This window comes from Mustela lutreola, chromosome 7 (assembly GCF_030435805.1).
Source record: "Mustela lutreola isolate mMusLut2 chromosome 7, mMusLut2.pri, whole genome shotgun sequence".
In the NCBI taxonomy this organism is placed as follows: domain Eukaryota; kingdom Metazoa; phylum Chordata; class Mammalia; order Carnivora; family Mustelidae; genus Mustela; species Mustela lutreola.
The window spans coordinates 135,834,184-135,855,460 of record NC_081296.1 but is presented as its reverse complement, the minus strand read 5'-3'; the positions used below and the strand labels follow the sequence as shown (position 1 = coordinate 135,855,460).

Sequence of the window (21,277 nt, the reverse complement as noted above, 5' to 3'; positions counted from 1 at the left end):
CGTTACACATACTAGCGTGGCTAAAATAAAGACAGTAACATCATTAGTGAGGATCCAAGAAATCAGAAAGCTCCCATGTTACTGGTGGAAATGTTAAGTTGCCCAACCACTTTGGAAAACTAATATTTTTATTTCCAGCTCCTCCCAAAGCAGACACCATAGAATTAGCATCTTACCCAGAATTCTCTTCCTAGGTATATTCCCAACCAAACTGAAAGACCATGTCCACATGATAGCTTGTATGTGAATATTTATAAGCAGCATTTTTCATGATAGCCAAAAAGTGAAAACAGCCCAGTGTGCATCAGCTGATGAGTGGATGAACAAATTGCGGTGTGTCCATGCCCAGACAGTGAAAAAAGAACGGAGTACAGATGCACGCTACAACATGGATGAACCTGGAGACCATCATGTTAAGTGGAAGGAAGAAGACACAATAGGCCACATATTATATTGTTCCATTTCTATGAGACGTCCACGGCAGGCAAATTCATAGAGACAAAAAGGAAGGTTAATGAGAGAGGAAATGTGGACAGACTGCTAACGTGGTTGGAGTTTCAGGGCGGGGGGTGGATTATATACCAGTGATGGTGGCACAACTTTGTGACTATACTAAACACCTCTGAATTGTACACTGTAAAGGTGTGCAATGCGAATTACATTTCAGTAGAAGGAGGAGAAAAACTAAAAGAGAGTAATGAGGGAGTACAATGATATAAGCTGTAATAATTTGGAACAGTCAATTAATGGAATAGAATTACAATTCCAGAAAGGTAAGGAAAGGGCCTGCTGAAGAGAGGCCCTACCTAACCATACAGTATATTACCTTTTAATACACTGTTAATTGGTTAGCTCGTACTGGGTTTTCCCATGTGTGATTTTATACTTTAAATACACCAGATTTCCCCACATGTATATCTTTCTCTAGATAGTTGGTGATTGACTCTAAGGGAGGTAAAAACGTGCCCAAGATCTATATACAGCTAATGCATCTCCCACTTAAGTTTTAAGGCTAGAGAGAAAAGAAACCTATGCTCCCTCCCTGTGAAGAAATAACTTTAGAGCCAATAGTAGTTCTCAACTAACCAAGAACTCTGCTGCCTTCCTAAGACACTTGGGAAACGTCTAGGGGCTTGTTTGGTTGTCGCAGTCTGGGCTGTGAGGAAGTGGTACTGGCATTGATCACCAAGGGGTCGGTGATTCTAAATGCTTTTCAGGACACTGGACAGCCTTGACCAAGAATTGTTAAGTCACTAGCAGTCTTACTAAGAAATACTGGCAATGGTTGACTGAAATTTTCCAAGATCCCCCTCTTTGAAAGGTGGAACAGTATTAGAAATCCTGCAATGGAGATTTGGAAGTGTTACCAGTCAGGAGAACCAGTTCCAAACTCAGATACAGCTCCTCACCACATGAAGATCGATGCTGGAGAGACAGGTGATGATGGGAAAGGAAAGGTTACTTTATTCAGGAAGCTGGCAACCTGGGAAGATGGTAGACTAACGTCTCAAAGACCATCTTCTCCATCCAGGGCAAGGCCGAGTGTTTTGAAAGGGAAGGCACGGGAAAGGGGAGGGGGCTGCATACAGGAGAAGCCGGGTCCAGCCAGTTCCTCCTGAGTGGACATGAGCCTGATGCCTGCTGGCATCCTGGCAGCTGTTTCCAAATGGAGTCAGGCCTTATCTTCTGGGAAGGTTGAGTCCTTCATGCCTCAAAGCCAGTGGTCTACAAAGCTCAAAGAAAATAAGTCAGGTCTGCTACAGGTCAAGGGACTTAGGTCAGAAAGCAAAGAATGCATAAGCCTGAAGCAATTCAGCCCTTAAGACCAGCTGAAGTGCTGTTGCGAAGGAGGATACAGGATGAACGGAAGTCTCCGGGCACCACCTCTTTCCCTAGGAGCAGATGGAAGGGGCCCAAGAATCCAGGAGCCAAGTGGCCTCAGGGGCAGGCGCTCTCAGTGACATCAACAGTTACTCAGTTCTCCTTTTTTGTTTCTGTTAACTAGGATTCCGGTATAAGACCTACTTAATATAGAAGCCAGAGTGAATCAGTGAGCAGTGGTTAAGGACACAGTCTTAGAAACCAGAGGAACCAGTGGGGGTGCCAGGGTGGCTCTGTCAGTTAAGCCTTGGACTCTTGGTTTCAGCTCAGGTCATGATCTTGGTCAAGAGATGGAGCCCTGTGTCTGGCTCGGCGCTCAGCAGAGACTGCCTAAGTTTTTCTCCCTCTCCCTCTGCTCTTCCCCACCTCTCTAAAATAAATAAATAAATCTTTAAAGAAAGAAAAGAAAAAAGACAAAGAAAAGAAATAACTAGAAGAACCAGGGAGTTAAAATCTTGGTTCATCCAACGGATGAACCAGGTGTTGGTTTGTTTCCGCGGCCACGGAATAACTCTTGAACCTGCCGGTTTCTAAAAGGGGAAGGAGGGCAACCCTCCTAAGCCTCCTCTTCCTCTCAGAAGTTACTGATGCAGGAAAGATGCTGTGGCTTAAGTATTGAGCATGAAAGGAATTTTGATTCTCAGCTGAGGTCTACTGGTCTCTTTTGAAAGTGTCATTGTGATTTTGCATCTGAGATCTTCTACCATGCAAATAATTGACTGTTCTCAAAACTGCTGTTATAACAATAGTTAAGGCAGATATGATTCCCTCTTCACCTCAGCTCAAAATACTTCCAGGCTGGCAAGAGATTGAGCTGTTGTCCTAACATGGGATTCAGATGTAGCACCATTAGTATAAGAGAATGCCAGTTTAGATTAATAAGAATCAATATATTCTTGCATTCACTCATGGTAAACTATAAGGTAGTATCTTATCAGGGGGTAAGGCTGGATGGTTGTCAGCATGGAAATATTTAGAGATACAGCAACTGAAACAAAAAGGAAAGGGAAGAAGCATTTATTGAGCCTGGCACTCTGTTTGCTATACTAGGTACTTTCTGTGCCTTAAAGGGAACAGTACGAAGAGCTTTCTTAATCACCATGGGAATAGCCTTTGAAAATGTAGTTTGCATGTGATCTCATTACCTGATATTATATAAACATTTGTTTAAGAGATCTTTAAGATATAACCTCATTGTAGATTTCAATGGCAACATATGCTTAACACAGCAACATAATCCAACCACAGCAAACTATTGGAAAAAGTAACTTTCCAAGTAGCAAAACTGAGACATTTGACAGAACATGAAACTAAAAGGTTGGTAGTTATATTCAGTTCTTAGATATAAGGTATTAAAGAGATAGTATATGGGGGAAAAAAAGTATATGAAATACACACAATAATGTGTTTAATAGTATAAATTAGAACAAGGTGATGGGTAATATTTTTCCATATTTTATCCTGCCTTATGACCCTTACCTCACAGTTAATACTAAAAACTAATTGAAACCATTCTTGGGGCTACCTGGTCTGTTTGGCAGACCCTCAATTAAGAAAACCCTTATCTGCTCTGAGATTATGACCTTTAAGAAGGGGGGAGTTCGGGGCGCCTGGGTGGCTCAGTGGGTTAAGCCGCTGCCTTCGGCTCAGGTCATGATCTCAGGGTCCTGGGATCGAGTCCCGCATCGGGCTCTCTGCTCAGCAGGGAGCCTGCTTCCTCCTCTCTCTCTCTCTGCCTGCCTCTCTGCCTACTTGTGATCTCTCTCTGTCAAATAAATAAATAAAATCTTAAAAAAAAAAAAAAAGAAGGGGGGAGTTCTTCAGGAAAAGAAGTCTTTTCAAGAAGGAAAGAGGTTCTTCAATTTCAAATTCTTCCAGCCCATTATAATTGATTGGAAAGTATAAGTCTGAAGAGTAGCAGTAATTTTATTTTATTTTTCCCAGGAAAACAGATTATGTCAGCATATCCAGGAAATCTAAGAAGATTAGGAGCTATCTAATGGAGTATGATATGAGTTAGGGGACCAACTCTGGTTGAACATCATTTCTATTTGTGTCCTTTATTTTGAAAGATTTCAGTTAACACTGGAAATGTTATTTTTGAAATTGCAGACTCAAACACATTTTTTTGATTATGTTATAAGTTATACAAAAGCTCATCAGCTAAATTGACAATTATATTGCTATTTAAGCAGGTGATGAGTACATGCTATATTCTTTGAAGCATATGTTCTGAGTAGTTAGCCCTAATGCCATTTAAGACAAAAATGTCTGCTGCCTTTTATATACCCTTACTTTGTACATAGGTCTTATCCCGTTTTTTTTTTTTTTTTTTTAACCAGTCCTGAGACTTTAGAAAATTTGTAGCTCACAGAATACTATCTGTTCTGATTGATACCTGTTTGGGAGGGCATATGAAATTTTATTTGAGTAATGATCCAGTAGTTCCTTCAAACATTCACGTTTACATGGCTGAATGAGAATCCTGGGGAATCTGGATTAAGACATAAAAAAGTGTACCTTTTGGAGAACATCTGGAATGCAGTTGGTTCAACTTCACAATCTACTTGGCAGTGGTTAATATATATAGCTCCAAATCTAATCCTTTTTCGTAAAAGTGATATAAAATTATCAATATAGTTTATCAGTAGGTAGGTAATCATGATGCTCCTCCTTTTTAGGCTTTCTGTTTCTTTAAAAGAATTAAATCTAATGATGCCATCACAGTCTATTGATCCTTTATTACTTCCTAAACATAAAATTTATTGCAAAGAAGTTGAGGATTCAAAAGGGCCTATTAAAGTTATCTTTTACATTTTCTGAGAAATTAAATTATGTACTCCTGTTTCCTTTTCTTTCTCTCTTTTGTACGACGGCACAGATTTTGACTGAAGAACTCTACACATACACATAGCCTCCGAGTGAGGCTTCGTTGTAAAGTTCAAGAGAATCAGGGTAGAGGTTTTCCTCAGAATTGCTTTGTTGCTTTTTATCATCCTTAAAAGTAAAGATTTATTGGGGCACCTGGGTGGCTCAGTGGATTAAGCCTCTGCCTTCGGCTCGGGTCATGATCTCAGGGTCCTGGGATCAAGTCCCGTGTCAGCCTCTCTGCTTGGTGGGGAGCCTGCTTCCCTCTCTCTCTGCCTGCCTCTCTGCCTACTTGTGACCTCTCTCTCTCTGTCAAATAAATAAATAAAATCTTAAAAAAAAAAAAAAGTCTGCTAAAATAAAATTGGGATGTTTATTGCTTTTTCTCCTGGCTGCAGCAAAAAATCACTATAAACTTTGTCTTTTTCAAATGAGCTGCATTAAAACCATACTTTCTCAATACAAAACTCGTTTCAAAATCTTCAAAGTGTTCAGATATCAAAGACAAATACAGATATTTTTTCATTAATGATAAGGAGAAACAAGAGATCCAGTTGTTGTTGTTTTTGTTTTAAGATTTTATTTATTTGTCAGAGAGAGTGAGCGAGAGAGTGAGCAAGGAAGTGAGCATAAGCAGGGAGAACAGCAAGCAGAAGCAGAAGCAGGCTCCCTGCTGAGCAAGGAGCCCGATATGGGACTCGATCCCAGGACCCTGCAATCATGACCCGAGCCAAAGGCAGACACTAAACTGACTGAGCGACCCAGGTGCCCCTCAAGGTTCTTTATACTCTTAACGGTTTCCATTAAGTAAGTCCAGAAGCAGAAATGTGCACACATCCCAAAGCATCTTCTTCATTGGTTTCCTGTGCTTTCTTTGCATTCTGGTCCTCTTTTGCCTTATCTACTAGTGGTATTAACTGCTGGTGTTCTGCTAGAGTCTTTAATGATTCCAAAATGAAAGGCAGATAATTATACTTCCTTTTGATATTTTCAAATCTTTTTAGTTTCTGTATTTCTTCTTTAATAAGCATCTGGTTTCTGGGAACCTCTGACTGAACAGCAGTTATATTATTACCCTGATCTGTATCCACTGGTTCCTCAGCAAATTGTCTTTGTAACTCTGCTATCTTCTCTTCATATATCATTTTTCTATCAGATACAATGCCCATTAAGTTAAATCAAATTTCACCTTTGCCGTACTTTTGTACCCTTTTTTCTATGACTAGCCTCACTGCACTGACCCAGTCATCTGGAGGCGCGTACAGAAACCAATCAGTCCTTCTCTTCATCCACCTAATTAATGCAATCTTCCATTTACAGGAACATAACTGACAAAGTGAAAAGCATCTTCTTTTGCTGATGTCTTTGCACCAAATTCAGACATCTGCTGTCTGGCAAAACTGTTGTGTACGTGTCAAATCACATCTGAACTGTTGAGTGCCAAACCTTTCATAGCTGCATCAAATTTTGTGAAAATTCTTGAAACTCTGATAAAGTCTCTCCTAAACAGACACCTTGATGGGTACAGTTCAATAACACACTTACTATGGCTTGAGTAGCACAAGCATCTTTAATTACCTGCTTGGCAAATATATCCTGTCAGGTCCAGAGTCCTGAACTACAGAGCCTGCTGGTTCTTCTCCTGGCTGCCACTTGCAAAGAAAAATTAACCCATCAACTGGCTTTAACTCTTCAAAATTCTCAGGCTCTAAACTCCTTAATTCTTCCACTTGGGCTCTTTGGCAACCAAATTCTTTAGTGAGTTCCGTGAAGATCCTAGGGTCCCTTTTTATGAGGCACCACTCCCTAGTACTGCCTGTCATGGCCCAGGCCACAGAATGCCCTGGCTGCTACCTCGGGCTCTGTCCACCTCCCAACAACGGCCACGGGCCACTGATCTCAGTGACCTCAGCAAACCTGCCAATGAGCTCCTTATTTAGCCCCTCGTCATCCTGCCTGCTCCCCCCACAGCCTGCTTCAGTCGGTAAGTGTCTACCTTCGACTCAGGTCACAATCCCAGGGTTCTTAGGTCAGGCTCCTTGCTCAGCGGGAAGCTTGTTTCTTCCTCTCCCACTCCCCCTGCTTGTGTTCCCTCTCACTGGGCCTCTGTCAAATTTTATTTTATTTAAATAAAATCTTTAAAAGAAAAAAAGGAAAGAAAGAAAGGAAGAAAGAGAGAAAGAGAAAGAAAGGTAAACACCTAAAGAAGTTGAATTTGGAGACTACTAACATTTTTTTGAAACCTTATCTAACATTAAGCTACAAAACTGTTAAAAAAACAATAGTACATAAAAATAAAGGATAAAAATTTCATTTATTTTAGTGTCTATTTGGTAGAAATACAAGAGACAGAGAAGTAGCATCATAGTCTTTACACTAAAGACAAAAATCTCACCAGGAAGACTACAGAGAAAGGGAAGAATGTATCGTGTGCTAGGCAAACAGACATGAAACAAACGGATGCTGAGTATCCACCAGTGTGTGCCAGACATCCAGGCCCTGGACACACTGTATGGAACAAAAGAGACAACACTGCCTGCAAGAGGCGTACATTCCGATGTGGGAGGGTGGACAATGAGAAAATAAATACCCCACTCGGCTGGTGTGTGAGAAATGACCTGGTGAGCCGAACACGATCTCCACAAAGTGCACGGCCCAGAAAAAGAAGCACACCTGCCATTTCCTAGGGCAGAGTGAACCAGCAGGTGGGAACAGAGCCAGTCAAGGGAGTGTATGGTACAGAAGGTCCACAAGGGGCCAGATAACAAGGGATTCACAGTCTTCACTGTAAGGAAGGCTCTGACTCTGACTCTGACTTTGACTTTGAGAAGCAGAAGAGTCCCTGGGAGAATTCTTAAACAGAAGATTGATAAACTCTCTGGTGTTTCCACAGGATCATCCTGACCGCTGCATTTAAAGAGAGGTGAGGACAGAAGCAGAGAGGTCGTGGGAGAGGACAGTGGCTTGGACTAGGGTGACAGCAACAGGTATGAAAAGCAGATGGGGGGTATATTTTGAGGGTAGATAGAAATGTTGCAAATCGTTAAAGCGCATAGAAGATACATAATAAATATTTAACAAATGAATGAATCCTGGATAGGAAGAACAATCTGGACTAGAGTACTCAGGAAAGATATCCAAGAGTCATCATGCCGCACTGAACTCTCTGCATGGAGGTCTCCTACTCCTCATTTTAAGCATTGTTAATTTATCTTAATTCTTCCAAATAATTTTTTCTTGATCCTTCTATAACTAGTAAATCCATGTGAAAATAGAAGTCTAAGTTAAGCTAGTAACAGTGGGGATACAGAGTAGCAGAGGGGTTCAAAGATAATAAGGAGGCACAATCTAAAGGCCCTGGTGATTAAATATATGGAATGTAGAAGCAAAGAAAATGTAACAGTGATTTCTTGTTTGGACAACTTCATAAATAGTGATGCCATTATTTGAGGGAACACAAAAGAAAAAGCATGTCTGAGGGCAAACAAATGGAAAAGCCTAAAAACTTTAGAGAAACAAAACTCAATTTGGGGGCTCAAGTATTTTTAAAGTCTAAAGGTTTAAAATTAAGTAGGTCAAGCCGATTACTTCTAAACTTAGATTGGCATATTTAAAGTTAATTACTGTTTGGAATGATGAGAAGATTCTGGAAATGGACAGTGGTAACGGTTGTACAATGGTGTAAAATGTACTTAATGCCAGTGAACTGTAGACCCCAAATTAGCTAAAATGTTAAAAATTTTATGTTACATATATTTTACCACAATGTTCACTCACTAGAGGTCAAGGTTCTTTTTAATGAGATATTAATTCACATTCTATACAGTTCACCCATTTAAAACATGCAATTCAATGTTTTTAGTATATCTGCAGAATTATGCAACCATCATAATCATTAACTTTAGAACATTTTTATTGTACCCCCCAAGAAACCAGCACACATCGGCAGTCAATCATTCCCATTTCATCTCAATCTTCCAGCCTATATGTCAGGTATAAACAATACTTTTTTTGTTTTTGAAGAATGCAATATAATTTATCCCAAACTCACCTTTTTCTATGTAAATAAAAGACTTAAGGGATAAATTCAAAAAAAGTCCACACCTCTTAAAACCCTAAGTCCTTCTCTACCATTAGCTTGGTGGTAAATACACAGCTCTACTAACAAAAATTCCTGGACAATTTTTCTGCATTTTAGATGAAAATCATACAAATCACTAAATATGAGCAATTTGTTTTTCATTTCCATTTTGTTTTGTTATTTTCTACCAATATTTTGTGTATTTCTAAGCTTGAAAAACTTCATAGGAACCAAGAACACTATGAAAGATGAAGGACAGGGTGCTTGCGTGGCTCAGTGGGTTAAGCCTCTGCCTTTGGCTCAGGTCATGATCTCAGGGCCCTGGGATCGAGCCCTGCATGGGGCTCTCTACTGAGCAGGGAACCTGCTTCCCCTCCCCCCCCTGCCTGCCTCTCTGCCTACTGGTGATCTCTTTCAAATAAATAAATAAAATGTTAAAAGAAAGAAAGAAAGATAGATAGATAGATGAAGGACAGAAGTAAAAAAAATCAGGTTATGGAAAAATTTCTGGCACCTTTTAAGACATGTCTCTACTCTGTACATCATTAATTTGTTCTTTTTATAAGTTTCTGTTTCTGTTCTTACACCTTTCGTGTGTTGTCTCCTGACCTCAAAACAAACTGCAAACTCTGAGGGCAAATACATTTTTCTCCCCAGCATGTCCCCCCAAAATATACAAACATTCAAATTGGTCTGAGAAAATGGAAACCCTTTTATGTGTTCAAATTAATTCAGATTTACAGCTGAATTACCTATCTTCAATTACACTAAGGCAAATAATAATGAAATATCTCATATACAAAAAGCATTCTGACATTTGAACCTTGACATCCAGGTTCAAATTCTGGCTCCATCACTTGTAACTTTGCGACCTTGGGTAAGCAACTTAACCTCTCTGCTGCTTCACTTTATAAAGGAAGGAGAACTTTGTCTAATACTTGTTCTGAGAATTTATTTACACACTTAGAGCAGTGCTCAGTAGATAGTAAACACAGTAACATTTTCACTATTATCATTTCCCTCCATTCATGTATTTTTCCCTTAAAATTGTGCCATTTACATCTTCCACATTACATGATCTGACCCTCTAGCTTAGTTTTCAAAGATGAAATAAAGGATCCTCTTGCTTTCCCTCACTGTTTCTAGTCCTCTACTTTCTAATCTCTTATCACACTCTTAACATATAACACAGGTCACAGCTGATACCATCATTTAAACACATATGACACAGAAGTTTATAATTTATAACTACACCTCATATATTACATCCTCTACCATACACTACTGACTTTCCAAAGCTAGTTTTAACCAGTGTTCCCTGATCTCTACCATCACATCACCCATTAATTGCCATCCAGATGAGACCAATTACCTATGTAATTGGAGTATTCAAGATGGCAAGCAGAGGCCCTTATTTTTGAAAACCACTCCTCACCATAACAGGGATGGGACCTGGTCTCTACCAGGGCTACAGAGATTCTCTCCCCTAGTCTGAAACAGGCATACAGAGTTGCTTGTGCTGATGTTTTAAAACCTGAAACCATCAGAGAGCCATTTTTAAAGTAAGACATCAAAGCAGTAAAAACAGGTCTGAGAAAGACAGGAAATAATAACTTCACTGTTTCTTCCTAATTTCACTCCTGAGCTTTAGTCTGGACACTTCTGAAGTCAGACTATCTGGGTTTATGTTCTGGCTCCACCGTCGACTAGCTGTAAAGTTGTGGCTAGGTCACTTAACCACTCTGAGCCCAGTTTCCTCATCTGCAAAATGGAACTGAAAATGACGATGATGATTTCACCTACTTTGTTAGCTTGTTTTAAGGATTAAGTTAAATAATACAGGCAAAGTGCTTAATAAAATGCCTTGTACATGGTGTTTAAAAGCTCACTGTTTCAATTACTTTGTTTATATACATAACAATTTACTATTTTTATTATTTTACTTATAACAATATTTTAAGGACTTATTCTTCTTTCTTCAAATTGGAAAAAAGCCAGGAAATAGATGAGTATATATACTTTGTCTTCTAAGGAGGTACTAGAAATCTTGAGCAAAAAGAGAAAAAGAGAAAAAAAGAGAGAGATAAAGAGAAGAAGAAAGACAAATGACTCTTCTACCTCTAAAACCTAATTAGATGCCAAAAGGGGCAGAATAAAAATTAATAAAATAAAACACAGAAGGTGTTAGGAGGTATTAAGAAATGCTAGGAAAATGTTGCTTATTTTGAGATTTCAAAAAACTGAATGCTTTGCCTTAAGAAGTTTTTGAAGATACTATGTCATTCTTCATGGCTGGCACATGGTAAGTAGTCAAAAAGTGATTGCTGAGTGAACGAAATCTTATTGTGCCTTAAACTAATTGGGGGGGAAGGGAGCAAAAATCAGATAAAAGAAAAGTAGTAAGAAGTTCTATCTGGATGTGTGAAAGATCAGATACCAATTAAAGGAATAATATGCCTTAAAAAGACTAAAAAAAATGTAACAAACACAGCTCTTATCTGCTAATAAAATAAATTTAACAACGTATTCTCAATTAACTGTGCAGATGGGGGTAGAGTGAGGTACAGCAGTAATGGTGCTCAGATAACCAAAAAAGTCTCCATCTGAATTTGAAATTTACGTATTTTTTAATTTTTAAAGATTTTTATTTATTTATTTGACAGAGAGAGAAGAGAGAGTGTGTGAGCCATGAGGAGTGGAGAGGGACAGAGGGAGAAGCAGACCCCCCACTGAGCAGGGAGCCCCACATGGAGCTCGATCCCAGCACCCTGAGATCATGACCCGAGCGGAAGGCAGACACTTAACTGACTGAGCCATCCAGCTGCTCTTGAAATATATTTTACTATCCAAAGCAGACTTACTTACCTTATTGCTAACATTTTTATTTATTTATTTTTAAAAAGATTTTACTTATGTATTTGACAGAGAGACACACCAAGAAAGGGAACACAAGCAGAGGGAGTGGGCGAGGGAGAAGCAGGCTTCCTGCTGAGCAGGAAGCTGGATGTGGGACTTGATCCCAGGGCTCTGGGATCATGACCTAAGCTGAAGACAGATGCTTAATGACTGAGCCACCCAGAAGCCCCATACTGCTAACATTTAACTTTGGCAAAGTCCACAAAGGGCAGTTCTGCCAAGACGGGAAAAGACTAACACCATATCCCCTAACAATATTTAGGGGAAATGATACACATGTGTAGTTGCACAGGGGGATCAGGATGACAAATGTGCCATAATCTATTTGCAAAACCAAAAATATACGAAACATGCAAAATCCACAAATAAGCAAAAATTAACTAAGAAGGTCTGTTTGCAAACACTTTATATATACAGAAGAACAAAAAATTCAACCCAAAGCAGCACATTCATCTGTCAAAGGTAACTTTTCCCAAGCAATGCCTTATCATGGCCTATTTTCATTTCAATTACTGTTTTGAGCTTAGAAATGAGAGAATTCTAGGTAGAGAGACTGCGCCATCTGGTTATAACATGACCCCTTTCAGGAGGGTGAGGGATCTGCAAGCACATGTGTTCCAGCATAATCCTATGGAGATGTACGTTCAGACAGGCACAGAGGAGACTGCTTCTCCTCCTGAATCTCCTGTAATTATGGCAGGTTTCTGGCAATTCCACGGTTTCTTCTACTATCCTCACAATTCCCAGTCGCTACTCCCAGGCTGCAGTAACACCTGTGATGCCTGACACAGTATCAAAGGCCTTCACTAACTAATCCTACTTCTTGCCGATCATTACTGGCTGAGTTCTCAGCTCCTGCCTTGAAGAAACTTCCAGAAATCATGAAATGTGTGTCTGCACATCTGGCATACTCCATTCCTTAGTGTATGATAGTTCTATCACGTGCGCACATTTGCTGGCCATTACATACAGGTCAAAACTGATGTTAGTACACAAAACACAAAAGAAAAAGAAGACACTGCCAAGGCTCAAGTCAAGATGAGAAAGAGCCTCCTGCCCAAGAGTTACCTGTGTTCTGCCAGGGCACAGGGCAAATCTCATTGGTCTGAAGTCGAGGAGGGCAACTGGCTGGACTCAACTCTCACCAACCATGGGCAGGAATTAACAAGGAACAGTAACAGAATGGCTTGTTTTATTTTTGTTTCATTTTCTAATACCTCAGAGAGAATTAACATTGTAATACATTAGTCTTATATGGGGTGCTATCAGATGAAGGTACCCACATGAAATGCTGGAAAAATATGGAATATTGCACTTACCATAATGACAAGATTCTGATATTCAAGCCAACTTGGATATGATCATTTGTTTAGGCATTGTTAGTGCCCTCATTTACAGAGAACGCACAAGCTGACAATCTTTTCACAATGTGATTTCCTTCTCTCTCTCTCTTTTTTAAAGATCTTATTTATTTATTTGTCAGAGAAAGATTGAGCACAAGCAGGCAGAATGGCCGGCAGAGGCAGAGAGAAGCAGGCTCTCTGCTGAGCAAGGAACCCAACATGGGACTAGATCCCAGGACCTTGGGATCATGACCCAAGTTGAAGGCAACCGCTTAACCAACTGAGTCACCCAGGCAACCCGTGATTTTCTTCTCTTCATTCTTCTTAAGCACTATAAACACACAGGGTAGGGGAGGTATCCTAGCAGGACTCACCTGTTTTCTGTTCTACCCAAACTACGGAGTACAGTCCAACAACCCTAGATCAAAACTGACCCCGGTAACTGCTAAAAAGGCAGTAAGCATTCTCATTTTCTTCCTTCCCATAACTACCAAACTCTTCTAATCAAGTGGTATTGCTAAAAAGGAGTGACAGTGATAAATCCGTAGACCACGTGCCAAACGGCTGACACGGGCTATCCACGCACACACAATCATAGAGACCGTACTTTCTGTGACCTATCTGTGATATCTGGGTTTTGAAAATGAGCATGGGTCAGTTTTATAAAGAATAAAAATAGATGAATACATTCACATTGGCATTAAAAATCGTGCATTTTGGATCCTGAAGACTGATCCCTGAGCAGCAATAATGCATTCGTGTTACAGATGATCTACTTTCTGGCAAACTGCCCAGGGTGTAAACATCATGATCGGGATCAACTAAAAATCAACGAACACACAGAAACTAAAATATAAAGTTAACTAACTTAATATTATAAAAACGGTTTACATTTGAAGAGAACCAGAGTTTAGAACCCAAAACTGCGTCCTCACTGCCAAGCACAATATGGAGGAGGAAAAAACAACAGGTCTAGTACAGAATTCATTCACTTAATTATTTCTACTGAGCTGGAAAACTTTGCAGGCAAATGTTAGTATTTAAAAAAGCATCAAGAATGCTGGGACAGCTGTATGTCAACTTGACTGAGCCACAGTGACCAGACATAGAGTCAAGCAGAATTTGGGTGTGCTTTGTGAGCATGTTTTGGATGAGATTAACATTTGAATTGGTGGACTGAGTAAACCTGAGTAAAGACTGTCGAGGTGGGGGGCACCTGGGTGGCACAGCTGGTGAAGCTCCAACTCTTGGGGTTTCAACTCAGGTTATGAGTTAGGGTTGTGAGATTTGAGCCTCGTGGTGGGCTCTACGCTCAGTGCAGTGTCTGCTTAAGACCCCCTCTCCCTCAACTCTGCCATCCTCCCCAGCTCTCTCTAAAATAAGTAAATTAACCTTTAAAAAGGGGGGGGGGGCGGGGGGACTGTCCTCCCTAATGTGGGTGGGCTTCATCCAATCGTTTGAAGGCCTCGGGAGAACAAAAGGGCCCTCTCAAACAGGAGGAAGTCCTGCCTGTGATGCTGGCACATCAGGTTTTTCCTGCCTTCAGACTTGAACTGAAGCGTCAGCTCTTCCGGGGTCCTGAGATTAATGGCACTTCGACTAGAGACTAGAATTCTATCAGCTCTTTTGGGTCTGCAGATTGCCAAATGCAGATCTTGAGACTTGAAAGCCTCCATAACTATGTGAGCCAATTTCTTATAATATCTTCTTTTCCGTTCTCCTTCTTCCTTTCTATAAAAACACCAAACAGGAAAAGCCCAGCAAATGCTTTATGATAATGATTGCAGCTTTGATGCCGCAGAAAGCTTAGGATCCTGTCCAAGAAACAGCCATTTATTCTTCTGACCAAGTTATCCCAAGCCCAGTGGGACTCAAGGGATACTTAATAGAATATTTTCTTTCTTTCTTTCTTTTTTTCTTGAAGATTTTATTTATTTACTTGAAAGAGAGAGACCGCGAGAGAGCGAACACAAGCAGGGGGAGTGGGAGAAGGAGAAGCAGGCTTCCTGCTGAGCAAGGAGTCCAGCCCGGGGCTTGATCCGAGAACCCTGGGATGATGACCTGAGCTGAAGGCAGATGCTTAAGGACTAAGCCACCCAGGCACCCCAACAGAACAATTTCTTAAACAATGGCCACACTTTTACTCAGACGTTAAAAATAATCCCCAGCTGCTGTTAAAGCTAGTCATCTTCTACTATCATCTTTCTAACTTCTCTCCTCAAATGGTCACCATCCCCACTGTTAATGTTTGAAGAATCAGCACAGAATTAGAAAGAGTACTAACCCATACAATTACTGTACTTCATTTAAACAGTTTTGATTATAAAGAAGAGATAAGAACCCCCTCCCATATCAAACACAAAACCTAGGTACTTCCTTTACCCTTCATCAATGGCAAAAAATAGGGCTTGAGAGAAGACCTCACCCTGCCATCTGTGGGGTGCTGTTTAGGAATCACAGAATGGTACACATTATTCAAATCACATACAGCAGCATCTGAGACCAAAAATCTTACAGCCATACTCTCTGTACATTCCTACAAGACCAGGGTATGCTAAAGACCTAAAAACTGAGTAAGTGCAGTAAAGGTAAAGATCCATTAATGGAGAAAAGAAAACCTTTCTAGGAATAGAGGCAAACACTTAGTACTTGTTACAAATTTTGATAACTTTCGCTTACCTTATGAATCTTACGAGTACCTAGGTACCAAAGTTGATTTCCATGCCAACAGAAATATACTGACAATTAACAAGGTTAAGCCTCGAAGGAACTTCCACTCCATATTATTATTTTTACCTTTTCACATCTAGATGATACCTTAGTGTAGAGGCTGGCAGAACAGTGATGAATTCTTAACTAAGTCATCTAAGTTTCTTTCCTAAAGCAGCAGCACTCACGTTTCTCAATTATCTGTGGTCACCTTCTATGGACAGCTCTAAAGTGGGTGGAGAAGGCAGCAGACAACACTTTTCACTCATCACAGCACTCTGTAGATCAACAGGTTGTACATTTGCCACAAGTCCCCAGTCAGGAAGTACTGGAAGGAGTAGGATCTCATAGCTTACTGGAAAGGGGAGAGAGGGACAAAAGAATGCCTAAACACACCAATCAACTGCCATTAAAGGTCCTCCTTTGTTCTTTAACTTCCACATGAACAGCTGCAGAATTTCAACCTGCAGATTAAAATTAAGATCTCTATGCCTAAAACTATCTTCAAGTACCAAATAGGACTAGGAAAGGAAGTAAGGGTGAGAGAGGAAAGCATGGGATGTGAAGAAAAAAACACAGTGAAGCTATTCCAACACAACCACACTGTGCTGGAATTTCAATTTATGAGTTCAGCTTTTTCATGTGATTTCAGAGAAGGAAGGATAAAGTAACCAGGAATGTTATCTAAAACAAAAATAAAGGCAATATTAGCTAGAAGGCAGGGCAGACTGATTTGAATAACACATTCCCCTTAAGTACCAACTAAATTGCACTAGAAAATCTTTGTTTGAAGGTCCTTATAAGAGACCCAAGGAATAGGAACATAAATGTATCCCTGACCCACTATTTACAAGCAATTTTCGTACTCCACTGAACACTCTTGTAAAAGGGATATTTATAAGGGACTTCCAGAAAGCAGGAGCTCAGTAACTATTTAACACTGAAGCAAAATGAGTCAGGGGCTAGGTCCAGTATCTCCTAGAAGCAGCCACTATTTTGCTAGACTGGGAACAAATAAAGTGTTCAGCTCAGGCAGTTGTCAAGCTAATGAAAATCAAAGTAGGCAGCTGCCTCTCCCTCCCCTAGGGACACTGTTCCAAAGCAGACTTGGGTGTTCCGTCTCCCTACCAGATGCAGCCGAGTATCTGACTCTACTCCGTATCACTACCGCTCTTTCCCTCCCCTGCACCTAGAGGTTTTGCCAACAGCACACACTGCACAGTGATGCTCTAAAGCACCACTTACCACCCTCTCTCGAGAGTGGCAGCTTAATCCTTTAATCAGTTTCAAGGCCCAAAACTAGGATTTCCTGAGGACTGCTACAGGATGTGCACCAAGCAGCAGGGGCTAAGGCTTAAAGATGTTCAAGAGTTTCAAAGAATAGTTGCCAAAGCACCGTCAAAAACAGACAGCCCTAAACAAAAGGAAGAAAGGAGGCCAAGTGCCTTCGAAAAATTAAGGAACTGAGTTTTATTTATTTTTTAAAGACTTTGAGAGCGAGAGTGAAAATGAGAGAAAGAGAGAGAGCATGCGCATGGGAGGTAGGAGGGGGCGGCGAGGGAGGGAGACGCAGACTCCTTTCCCAGCCGGGAGACCAACAGGCCAGGCTTGATTTCAGGACCTTGGGATCATGACCTGAGCCAAAGGCAGGTGCTTAACCCACTGAGCCCCTCAGGCACCCCAAGGAACTGAGTTTTAAAGGGTGCCAGCTCACTGTCAGGACAGAAAATCTGTATTTGTCCAAAGACTATCCTACTGTCCTTTGAGGCTGAACACATAACAAGCTAATTTTAGACCAAACTCCAGGAATGAGGAAATCTGTACCGTGCTCAAGCACCCACCTTCAGATAACGAGGGTGAGCAAATAAGGTAACTGCTGGTAAAGGCGAGGCTTGGAATGAACCCAGTAGTTGCAGAGGTGGAAGACAAGGCCATAGTGAGTTTCATGAGCGAATCAGTATTGTACTTTTAAAAGTGTATAGCGGGCAAGGCCATCTGTAGGTTCCGTACTAAAAAATTTGATTCTGAATTAACAGGCCATTTTAAAAAAGTGAAACAAAAATAAATGCACCTAGACCTAAAGAGCCAACCATGGGTCTCTGAATTCTTAATTCTCTTTCTCTCCTCCAAACTGATTTCTGAGTTCTCCACCCATGCCTCTGATTCATTGCGCAAGGATCATCAGCTCTCTAGAAGAAAGCATCAAATCGTCCAGATTTCCAAAAATGATGAAAACTGGCAACTTAGTTTTACCACCAAGTTCCTGTTCCACAAGCCAACATGTCGCTTATTTTTCTTTCAAAAGAAAGAGACCATATGTCTGGCCTTCCAATTTCCTTTCCTTCCCAAATTACCACCTCTCAGTAGAGAAGCTCTTGGTTTCCTTTGGTGTAAACAAGCTCAAGCAAACAAACGGCCCTTAAATCCCTTAAAAAATTAGTTTGCATTTTAAACTGAGATTTTCAGGGCACCTGGGTGGCTCAGTGGGTTAAAGCTTCTGCCTTCTGCTCAGGTCTTGATCCTGGGTTCCTGGGATCAAGGGAGCCCTGCGTTGAGCTCTCTGCTCAGTGGGGAGCCTGCTTCCCTTCCTTTCTCTCTGCCTACTTGTGATCGCTGTCTGTCAAATAAATAAATAAATAATCTTAAAGAAAAATAAAATAAAATAAACTGAAGTTTTCTTTAAAGTGCATACTCTAGGACCCTGTCCATAAGACTTCATGGTCGGTAGAGTGGACTAGAATCCTCATTTCTAACAAGCACTACATCAGTCGTGCTCAACCCTGGCTACATATTAAGATCTGAGGTGCTTTTAAATAACATCCTGCAGGGGCCTCACCCTCTAGAAATTCAGAGGGTCTGTTAGGGGCCCTGACAACAGCAGTATGATTAATTTTGAAGCTTTCATCTGTGTAAGCAAGGTTAGGAACCACCACACTAACAGTGCCTCTGATGCAAGGTGGTCCATGGACAAAAGTTTGAGAACATAGGCCCACAAGAGTATACCTGAATGAGGTTCTTCTGAACCTCGCTCCACCACCAAAGCAGATGGCAGGTGGAGTAAAATATTTGGATAATTTTTTTTTTTTTAATCAATTCTTCTTCAGAAAGCTCTCAAATCTGGCAAGCCTTCAGAAGGGTATCTGGTTCTTAATGGAGATCAGAGTCCATACATCTTCTCACTTGTTTATAAATACTACGTATTCTTGTAGCAATAAATAGCAAAGCTGATGAAAAACTAGGGTCAAGTCTCTTAGACAAGGTCCTTCGAAATAATTCTGGGGGAAAAAAGCACTTCAAATCATGCTGAGGTTTAGAAAGTTGTTCTACTTCAAACAAAACAGAGCCTGGATTATAAGGTTCACAAATTCAATCAAGTCGTAAGAATAGACTGAAGGAACGGTCCTAAGTTTCAGCTAAACGGTAACTGAATAAATCAAATTTGGGGGGGGAAAATCTTTAAAATAAATCTCATTATGAAATATAAATAAGGTAAATGACCCACTTCGGTCTTAAAAAGCAAACAACTCACGGTACTTTAATTAAGAATTAGTTTCTTTATATCATCTTACTAAATCTCCAAAATGAGATACATCTAGTACAGGACTCCTTTCCTGTCCTAGGGGAACAACCTCAAACTCTTTATTTATGCTTTGCACTAAGAAAAATATTCTACTAAATGAACAAGTCTACATTTGTTCAAAGGTTAGCTCCCAGGCCTGCCTGCTGCCTGTGGGCATCTTACTTAACAGCCAGCTTCAAACAAACTCTCAAACAAGGCACAAAAGGAGAGAGAAACAGATAGGTAAAGGCCCCCACAAGGCTTTCATTTGTCTGGCTGATCACTCACAACTAAATTTAGCTATGTTTTGGAAAGTTAGCAGACCAGAAATCAGAAAATTAGAAAGAGTTCATAAATTTTTAATAATTTATGGTTTAATAATATGTTAATATTATTTAATAATATTAATGTTTTAATAAAATGTTAAATGTTGGGCTGGCAGAAAGGGCTACTTAAGATGGCAAAAGTTCCCACCACAAGACCTGAGCTCAGACAGGAGAACAAAGGCCCAAGCAGGAATCTGAGACCCTCCCGCCCTGGGCTCCCGTGGACCAATGGGACCCTGACGAGCAGGCGAAATATCCAAATAAGGGAAACTTGCCAAAAGATCCCTGAGCTCTCCCCTCCAGACCCCTTAAAAGCCCCCTCCTCCCTGCCTTCGGTGCGACTTCCGACTTCCGCCACTCTGCTTTCCAGAGTCGCGAAACCTCGCCTGAGGGTGCCCACCTCCTCCCCGCGCAACTTTCCTGGCTCCCCTTCTCCTGAGCCCTGAAACTTCGCCGGAGAGCGTTTTTAATAAATCTTGCCTTGTACCCACTTTGCCTGGTGTTGTGTTTATCTCGCCGGAAAAAACTTTACATTAAATATCCTTAATGCAACTTTAGAAGAAGTGGATGCAGTTCAAGAAAGCCACATTCCTTCTATTCAGAGACACGATATTGAGAAAGCTTCTACAGTTTATGGGTGCAAATTTCTCCACCATAAAGTGGTCATATTGCTTGCTGACTTTAGAAAGCTTAAACCATTGGTTAAAAAGCCCTTTGGGCTAGATAATGATGAAGCTAATTTACAAAAGGAAAATCTTTCTTTTCCTTTGATAGCTGGTAATTTACAAGAGTGATAAGCTTCTTCTTCTTTTTTTTTTTTTTAATTTATTTATTTGACAGACAGATCACAAGTGGGCAGAGAGGCAGGCAGAGACAGAGAGAGGGGGAAGCAGGCTCCCCGCTGAGCAGAGAGCCTGATGCAGGGCTCAATCCCAGAACCCTGGGATCATGACCTGAACTGAAGGCAGAGGCTTTAACCCACTGAGCCACCCAGGCGCCCTTAAGCTTCTCTTTTTTTTAAAGAGTGATAAGCTTCTATAGAAAAAATCCACTTAGAAATATTGATAAGGAACATAAGATTAATAAGATCTGAGTTTGTTTCAAATAATTAGCTAGTTTTAAGGAAGTTTACGATTTTGGTATGTGTGTGTTGGGGGAGGGCGTTCAGTAGTAAGGAAGGAGCTTTTTGGAGAGGAGACTTAAGGAGGAACCAGAGGAAGGGTGAATCTGAACAAAGGAAGAATTTGCCTGTTTCTCTAAGACCAGCCCTTCTCTGGAATCCTATCTTTACCACTAGATGGTGTACATTTTATCAAAGACAGAGATCATGCGTTGTTTAACCCTGCACTGGTCAACTGCAAACCCACCACAGGGTACAGAGGAGATGCTTGATGAATGTTTTATAAATGTGGAATCCAACAATTTTTAAACAGCATCTTAGGCAGTCAATTATAAAGACAGGAGGTAATCTAATCTGATTCTTGGTGTCAGATACAATGCTAAGCTATAAGTAACCAAAAAAACTGTGTTTAGGGGCAGCTGGGTGGCTCAGTCATTAAGCGTCTGCCTTAGGTCTGGATCATGGGCCCAGGGT

General features: G+C 40.7%; 1 protein-coding gene and 1 pseudogene across 1 annotated transcript in view; both read right to left on the bottom strand.

Annotated features, from left to right (window-relative positions):
- SPTLC2 (serine palmitoyltransferase long chain base subunit 2) overlaps positions 1 to 21,277 on the bottom strand; it is a 106,365-nt gene that overhangs the window by 19,275 nt on the left and 65,813 nt on the right. The window lies entirely within an intron of this gene.
- On the bottom strand, positions 5,102 to 8,650 carry LOC131836820 (ubiquitin carboxyl-terminal hydrolase isozyme L5-like; annotated as a pseudogene).